Source organism: Ascaphus truei, chromosome 2 (assembly GCF_040206685.1).
Source record: "Ascaphus truei isolate aAscTru1 chromosome 2, aAscTru1.hap1, whole genome shotgun sequence".
NCBI lineage: Eukaryota > Metazoa > Chordata > Amphibia > Anura > Ascaphidae > Ascaphus > Ascaphus truei.
The window spans coordinates 156,583,995-156,592,986 of record NC_134484.1 but is presented as its reverse complement, the minus strand read 5'-3'; the positions used below and the strand labels follow the sequence as shown (position 1 = coordinate 156,592,986).

The following is an 8,992-nucleotide window of genomic DNA, read 5'->3' as shown; positions in this document are numbered from 1 at the left end:
ATTTTTTTGAGGTTGACGCCCCCTGCGCCAAAAAACCGCGGTTGACGCCCCCTACGCCAAAAAAAACGCGGTTGACGCCCCCTAAGCCAAAAAAACGCGGTTGACACCCCCCTGAATCCATTTTGTTATTATGATGTGTATTTTTTATTCTTTTTTGTGATTGGTGCGTACTGTTGACGTAGATTGGAGGGGGCGTATACATACGCGGGTCATGTCTGGGCATGTTTATAGGCGTTTGGGGCATGCCTGAACATGTTTTTTTTCATACTGGGGCATGTCTGGACATGTTTATTCTGAAATAACGCAGTGCGCATGTCAGAAAAGTTCAAAAGACGTTGAAAAGAGGACGTAGCATTTTTTTTAATTCAGACAGAATACGGCTTTAAGAGGCTAAACCCTCAAGTGTCAGGGTGGCCGAGTGGTTTAGGGCGTTGGACTTAAGATCCAATGAACGTATGTCCGCGTGGGTTCGAATCCCACCCCAGACATAATCTTTTTATATATTTTTTTATTTGTATAGAGTTTGTGTTAGACGTAACAGGGGATACATAAAAATAAAAAGCACAATTGTATGAGTCAAAAATTGCTTATTTTATTTTTAAAAGATACAACAGTTTTCAAACAGGAAATAATTACATGTCATATTTACAAGTAAAAAAGTAAATAAGGTATTAAACGGCAGTTAAGGCCTTAATAGACTAAATTCATCTAGAGTCGTTAAGTTAGTACGATACATAGTATAGGGGGACAGCAATACAATGTCTTATTTTACAGAGGGAAAAAAACAGCTTATTTACAGTTTCAACCAGTCAGCCGACGGCATTAATAGACTACCCCTCCTCTTGTTTAGTAAATACCCCGGCGGTGATGTTAAGCCAGGGGCACTTAAAGAACTGTAACGCAAATCAGCGGTTCTTTTCTGAGGATGTAAAAGGGTTGATGAAGGAGGGGGCGTTGTATCGGGGGCCCGTATTTTTAAGCGATCCAGGCTTTCTCTATTTGTCGCATTACCCACCACCGATGAGGGGATATTCAGTTCAGCCATCGCAGACAGAAAAGGGCTCCATCCCTGTGGTATTTTACGCTTTGTAACAGTGTGACTTTGTGTAACACCGCGTACCAAATCCAGTAAATTAGAGCCAGGTATAACCTGTTTTTATAAATAAATTCCCCTTTGTCATTCCAGCTTGTAATATGTTTAGCCTGAAACATTTTACTGAGCAATAACTCTGCATTTTTCTTGAAGCGGACATTCACATTAGTAACAACCTCACGAATCAAATTGTCAGACGTATCTGATGAGGCAATATCCTGGAAGTGTAAAGGGTGAGAGGCTGTTTCATCAGTAGGCATTAAAAGGGTTATGCGGTTCTTCTCCCCTTCGCTCTGTTTAGCATGCACCAAGTATTTCTGCAGGACAGTAGTGTATCTTTTTATCTTTTCATCCTCTGATAAATTATTGCTATTTAAGATCGCATTAATGTCTGTATCTATGCGATGCATGGCAACTTCACGTATGTCAGCCTCTCGCTGTGGGGGGCGCTGTAAACGATCCATATCTTGTTTGGGGACCAGGTACATTTTCTCAGCATATTCCATTAGCGGTTAGTGAGAAGGCCAGTCAGCAAAGGTATAGCAAAGCCCAAAAGAGAGCCAATAAAGCCACCGGACTGCTTCACCAGGCGTTCCTTTTTTACAATTGTAAATTTTTTATCGCTCAGTTTTTTTATAATTTTACGCCACTTTTTAAGTATGCCAATTTGCCGCTTTGATAAAGGTATTTTACCTTTTAGAGCATTGAGGGCTATCTCGCATATGGCAGTGACTAAATCATTAGACGCTGAACACAGAATAACTTTTCTTTGCTTTGGTGAAGCACTTATTAATGCTTTTAAAGTATGCCAATTGCGGCGTAGTCGGTTAGACATGTTTACAACAGCGTTGCGGATACAAGTAATGACAATTTACAGATAATTATCTCTTTTTAGAACCGTTTTTTTTTTTTTAAACATAAACTGTGGGTTTGTCAGGCGGAAAGATACCGGTTCTTAAGCGGTACTCATCAGGGGTCGTGGCTCTTAAATCTACTAACAAAAAACCATAGGGGGACCGTGTGGCATCTTCAAATGCCTCTAAAAAGAATTGTGATTTACCAGGATACATTTGACGAGCTAAGGTGTTAATTTGTAATTTATCCCTTGGATTTTTAAAAAGAACCATATATTTAGTGTTTAAATTTATGGTTCTGCTTTTTTTACCCTGGCAAAAAACATTTTGTACGAGGTACATGATACTGAGGTTTCTGTGATGCACATACTTGGTGAATGCTTTTTCAATTTCAGAGCTCTCACTGGCGGCTTCCATCAAGTCATCAACGATTGTCAAATTCACTTTACCAGGGGGAAAAAGATCATCGTCATTAAATGTAGCGGGTATACCCTCGATAAATCTAATGTGGGGCACAGTGCTTAACAGTTCATCATAAAGACAAATTCTGTAATGTATGTACCAGTCGGTAGTTCACTAGTCAGCTCCCCTAAGTAGTCACCCAGAGGCGGATTCCAGTCACCTGTTTTGCTAACAAAAATGACAGAGTCAGTGTCATGGTAGAGACACCTCTCTTGTAGCTTGTCCAAAACATTGTACAGCTCAAGACGGGCATAGGCCGTCGTAAAACAGGCAATAAAAATATTGACATTACGACCTACAGTGTATCCCTCCTTTGTATACTTCCAGCTAACCATGGCCGTGTCATCATCTAGGAAGTCTAAAGATGACACATCGTATTGCGTTGAAAAGGCGTAACCAAAAAGTTCATCAGGGCTTGTTACAATGCTTGTATTTTGTAAATTAGTCTTTTGACCGAATTTACCCCACAAAGAATTTAGAAACAGTTTAGAAATTTGTCTTTTTGCCGGGTTAATGTCTATTTTATCAGCGCGTAAACGTATACCCTCTTTTGAAAAATACTCGCTGATGTATTTTTGTTTTCTGGCCGCGTCTGTACACCAGCTGGGGTATCCAGATGCCTCCTGTTTGTCCCTGAGGTGCACCTTAACGTATTTAGCAAACAATTTGTCTGTATAACATTCAAAGTGCCAAATTTCAAAAATTTTACACAACCGGTACCCTTTCTTCAACGCTGCCTGAATTTCAACGGTACACCACGTGCCGGTCAATGAGCGCTCCTCATCCGTATGACAGCAAGGCGTCGTCTGGTTGGTGACGGCACATGTGCTGCATAGTGGAAACATGAGCTTGCCATTCATTTTAACAGGAAGGATGGGGAAAAATAAGTCTCTAGGCGGATAGACTTTTACTTTAGCAACCCCAAAGTACCTGTTAAAAGAGAGAAAATTCTCATAGATGATCTTAGGGTGACCGGTGGGATACATTTTGGTTTTGTTGATAAAAGGATACAAGCTGGTAAAATCATAGTAATGTATACTCTCACCGGGCGCCGCTTTGTGGTACAGCTTAATAGCGTTTGTGCGGCCGCCGTAAAGTGCATCACGGGGGTTCATGGGTTGGGGAAAATCACTTTTAAGTAGAAACGCCTTTAGATCCGTATCGGTCTCTAACATGTGTTTCCACTCGTGCTCCCACAGCTCACGCACCGCATAGCCACATTTGGTTTTTAGAAAATGTGTTTTGATGGCTGTTTTATGGTACAATTGACCAGATGTGAGAGATGTAACAGTGTTTGTATCTTTTTCATTGTAACACATGGGACATCCATGGTAAAAGCAGCCGTTGAATTCAAAGGCTGTTTGAACCCCATTAATCACCGCATAACCATCCAGAAAATAGTTACCCACCTTCTTTTCACCTCCCCTTAAAGCGTGTTGTATAACTATATTCTCCTTGTAAGACACATATAGTAGCCACTGAGTGGCGGGCGTAGAGAAGCGTTTTTTTTGTGATGTTGTAATTGTCAGGGAGTACAATGGCGATGGTGTTACTTGGTAAAAATTTGAGCCGAAACATAGCCATGCACACACAGGCGAGGGTTGTCAGCTGAAAGGGGTCCACATTATAGACATCGTCCTCACCAATCTGAGACTCACGGTCGCTCATTTCCGTATGCTCTGTCATTTCTATGACACTGTTTCTAAAGCAGATACAGGCTTTCTTCAAAAATTTTACATCCTCAATGCAATAGCTTTTAAGCTCAGCCTGAAAGTTGAAATCACAATGTTTGTTCGCTTCATACCATGTCATGAACCCCGTTTTCTCGTTGGCCATCATGTACTGGGGACCCTAATGCTCTATAGAGGGCATAGAACCGCTGTAATTTTGATTCTGTATGGTGTTAAAAAAGTGTGGGAAATGTCCTTTACTGCCTGTAAACCCCAGGGCCTGTGGCAACTTGCTGAGTTTCATGGGGAGGAAATTTAAAGAGTCGATAAATCTGATATTCAGATCAGGTATTGTTACACATAATAATTTACCGCCTTGTGCTAGTAATTCTATTTTTAGCTTCTCTTTAAGCAGCTGTTGCACCACAAAATAGGAATCGTAACAGCCGGCATTATGTGCGATGAAAGTGTACCCCCTAAAGGGCCTGTCTATGAATTTTTTTACAAAATCAGCCAAACACTCTGGACCCTGGAACTCCCAACCCTCAGTGCCGTCTAAAGAATGGGCACTACCTTTTTCTTCATCATCCCTTAAAGGCATGGCGTAGACATAATTTTGTATGTGTACGCCCGTCTCCTGCATGCACTCAAAGTCATAAAAAATGTAGTTGTCAGTGAGGACCGGTGGTTTGTATGGGAGCATGTAGCATAGGTGATTGTCAAAACTGGCGATGTAAGCATAACAGACTCTACACTGCAAACCTCTGCATTCCTCATGATCGTCATCTGTGTAGCGACCGCAACGGTCGCAGTATTTCTTGCGTTTACAATCTATTTTAGCAGCTTGGGCTAGTTTCTTGTGTTCACTCAAACAATCCTGTGAACGACAAAATGCCCGACACATAGGGCACCTAGGCATGTCTGCTATGACCTCAACACAATTCCGTCTGTGGCACGATCGGCAAAAATAGCGGCATGAATGGTTATTTTTGTGAGCGAATGGAGTATGACAAAAATCGCAAAAGTAATTGGCACCGATGAAAGCATTTATTTTTTTTACACCAAAGTAATGTGTGTCTTCATGGTATATAAATAAAACCCGTTCTTTACAGGGCTCACTTGTATTAAAAAACTGCCATTCTCCCCGATTGTGGTAGAACACTTTAATGGTTACATTCAAGTGCTTTTCAAAGTCGGGTATGTCGCTAAAACTGACTAGACGATCATCAGGAATACCCAGGGTGCGATGTATCAAACGTGCTTTCTCCAGTAACACCGCGTCAGCCGTATCTCTCTTTTCTAACAGGGCACAAAGACTGGCTGCTAGACACAAGTTATGGCTGTCGTTATTTAAGTCAAAGAGTAATTGTCTTTTTTTGTTTACTATGCAACTGTAAGGCGTTGAATTAATGCGTCTACGGTGCATCACACCACCAACTCTGTTCTTAACAGTTATGACCAATAGTCTTAAAGTACCGTCACCAAGAACCTCCGCGTTGCTTTGTAACATGTTTGCCACATGTTCCAAAAACGTCTCAGCGCTTAAGGCATCCTTAGAGCGTTTAATAGAGTATAAAGCTCTATTTAACATGTCACCGTCTAGACGTAATTGCACCATGTCATGGAGTCCTATGTCGGGCAGTATTCTATTCAATGTACACTGTATAGAATCATGTACCGCCTGTAATGCCACTGAAAAGGATGTTATACGATCAAGATTTACAAATTGAAAATGTTCCAAATGTTCCACAGCATTAAAATTTTGTCGTACTCTTTGGTACTGCGCTACACGTTCCAAAAATACAGAATGATCCACCGCATCATTAGGGGGCTGTATTATCAGTGGTGTATGTATTTCAACACTATTTTCAACCGGCAGTACAGATCTTTCAACATTAATTTCATTTACAGGCGGCTCTGTCTGTACAGAAATTAATGGCCGTATACCCCTCTGGGGCTGTTCGACCGCAATTAAGTTGGGGCTCATAACGGGGGTCAATAAATCACCTGTACTAACGGGCGTTAATGAGCTTTCTGGCGTGTGTTCTGAGTTGGTGTCTACAACATAATTTATCTGCTGGCCGCTCTGCGTGTTTCTGTTTAACGTGGGGTGTTGATCTAAGCCCCTGCCCACCATATTTAGTCATGAATTGGTTAGTAATTGGGCCCCGTTGCTAAATACAGTCGTTAAACGATCAAGTTTTAGTTTGAACGCCGGCTCCATACACATGTTGCGTTCGACCTGAGGCACCCAACAATGTGAATACAGTTCACGCATGAATGCGTTGATAGACCTCTTTACATCCACCCAGAAAAGGTATTCAGTGCACCCCCGGCTCTCAATGTCAGATTCGTCCTCTATACACAGCGTTGTTGTGGCTTTTGGGTGTGTATTGTCAGTACATGTTGTTGTTATTATTACGTCGTGTTTTATGTTTTGGTTGTTGGCACTTAAATCCCCCTTTAGCTGCATTACACCCTTGTGAAATATATCGCTTGAACGGCGAAGCCTTAATAACAAGGCTTTCAAGCGCTCTAAATCGCGTTCATGCTCTTTCACAAATATCAATGTTTTCAAGTCGCTTATTACATTTTCTATAAGCCGATTTAAATCTATCCAAAAAACAAAATGATTATAGAACCATCGCCAATAATGCGGTGTATCAATGTCATTAATCGTCGTGCAGTTAACTGACTGACCTTTCTGTGCCCCATGATCATTGTTTGTGACAGTCGTGATGTCCTGTAAAGGAAACCCTTGGCTTTTACTGTTTGTGACCGGTGTGATGTCCTGTAAAGGAACCCTTCGTCTTTTAATTGTTGGCTGTGCAACAGCAGGGTCATTTACATGTGGGCGTCTGCCAAAGTCAATTCTACGCAATATATTTTCCAACTGGGCTTGTTGCCGGCCTGATACAGGTGTTGTGTTTATGCGTGCTGACTCACCGCCGGTGGCACGAGAAATGATATCAGCCGTTGCTGTTACGGAGTTCAACATTGTAGCAGGTGGTGGTTCGATTGTAACAGTAACCGTTGTTGTTGGTCGCTTTACACCGTACAAAGCTTTTGATGTGCTGGGCTGCTCATTGTTGTGTGCTGGGTTACATTTATCAGGAACACGTCTAGTGGCATGTCTTACGGTCGTCTTTGAGGCTAAAAACATCAACAACAAAAAAAAATACTGTCAGCTCATTTCATTAATAGATTAAAGTCCAGACAGCTTGAGGATCAATGGTAGTACTACATTACACAACATCACGTATATAGCTGGTTGAATGGCAACACAATATACTCACCAGGCTTTTCAGGTTGTGGGGCCCGTGGTTTCTTGTTCTGGGTTTGCATTTCAGCGGCGACTTTTGGGCTTCTAACGCTTTGGGGCCGGTGCATTTTTGAAGCTGTGAACAATGGCCTCTTTATTAAAAAGTTTTATAATGGACAGCATCATTTAAAAATAAAAAAAATAGCTACACATTTATTGTGTATGTATGATCCCTAATGTTGGCTATAAAAAAAAAAGTGTAATAAAATGAATTGAAACACTCTCTTAGTCCACTTAGATATATAATTACAGCCGTAATCTATAAAGTTTTAAATAAGTTCAAAACCTGTCTATAGTGTTAGTTTTAAATATAACAACGATACATTGTCTTACATACCCCGTTTTTGATTTGTCATTATGGACGGTTCAGGGCTGTGCTGCTTGGTCGATCGTTTGACAGAGCTTATATAGCTGCTTCAAAAGCTCAACAACACAACATACTCACCATGCTTTTCAGGTTGTGGGGCCCGTGGTCTCTTGTTCTGGATTTGCATTTCAGCGGCGGCTTTTGGGCTTCTAACGCTTTGGAGCCTGTGCATTTTTGAAGCTGTGAACAATGGCCTCTTTATTAAAAAGTTTTATAATGGACAGCATCATTTAAAAAAAAAAAAAAAAAAACACATTTATTGTGTCTGTATGATCCCTAATGTTGGCTATAAAAAAAAAGTGTAATAAAATGAATAGAAACACTCTCTTAGTCCACTTAGATATATAATTACAGCCGTAATCTATAAAGTTTTAAATAAGTTCAAAACCTGTCTATAGTGTTAGTTTTAAATATAACAACGATACATTGTCATACATACCCCGTTTTTGATTTGTCATTATGGACGGTTCAGGGCTGTGCTGCTTGATCGAACGCTTGACAGCTCGTACACCGTTTTCCATACCCGCCTTGGTTTATTCTGTACGACATAAAAGACCGCCTAGGCGGTTATTCATGTACCCAGGCAACTTTAAAAGTAAAAAAAAGTATCTGCATCCGTTTTTATATAAATACCACAGGGATGGAGCCCTTTTCTGTCTGCGATGGCTGAACTGAATATCCCCTCATCGGTGGTGGGTAATGCGACAAATAGAGAAAGCCTGGATCGCTTAAAAATACGGGCCCCCGATACAACGCCCCCTCCTTCATCAACCCTTTTACATCCTCAGAAAAGAACCGCTGATTTGCGTTACAGTTCTTTAAGTGCCCCTGGCTTAACATCACCGCCGGGGTATTTACTAAACAAGAGGAGGGGTAGTCTATTAATGCCGTCGGCTGACTGGTTGAAACTGTAAATAAGCTGTTTAATTTTTTTCCCTCTGTAAAATAAGACATTGTATTGCTGTCCCCCTATACTATGTATCGTACTAACTTAACGACTCTAGATGAATTTAGTCTATTAAGGCCTTAACTGCCGTTTAATACCTTATTTACTTTTTTACTTGTAAATATGACATGTAATTATTTCCTGTTTGAAAACTGTTGTATCTTTTAAAAATAAAATAAGCAATTTTTGACTCATAAAATTGTGCTTTTTATTTTTATGTATCCCCTGTTACGTCTAACACAAACTCTATACAAATAAAAAAATATATAAAAAGATTA

General features: G+C 40.7%; 1 non-coding gene across 1 annotated transcript; it reads left to right on the top strand.

Moving 5' to 3' along the window:
• Positions 1–404: 404 nt before the first annotated feature.
• On the top strand, positions 405–488 carry TRNAL-UAA (transfer RNA leucine (anticodon UAA)). The gene has a single exon. It is a non-coding gene; the product is annotated as a tRNA-Leu (tRNA).
• Positions 489–8,992: the final 8,504 nt, after the last annotated feature.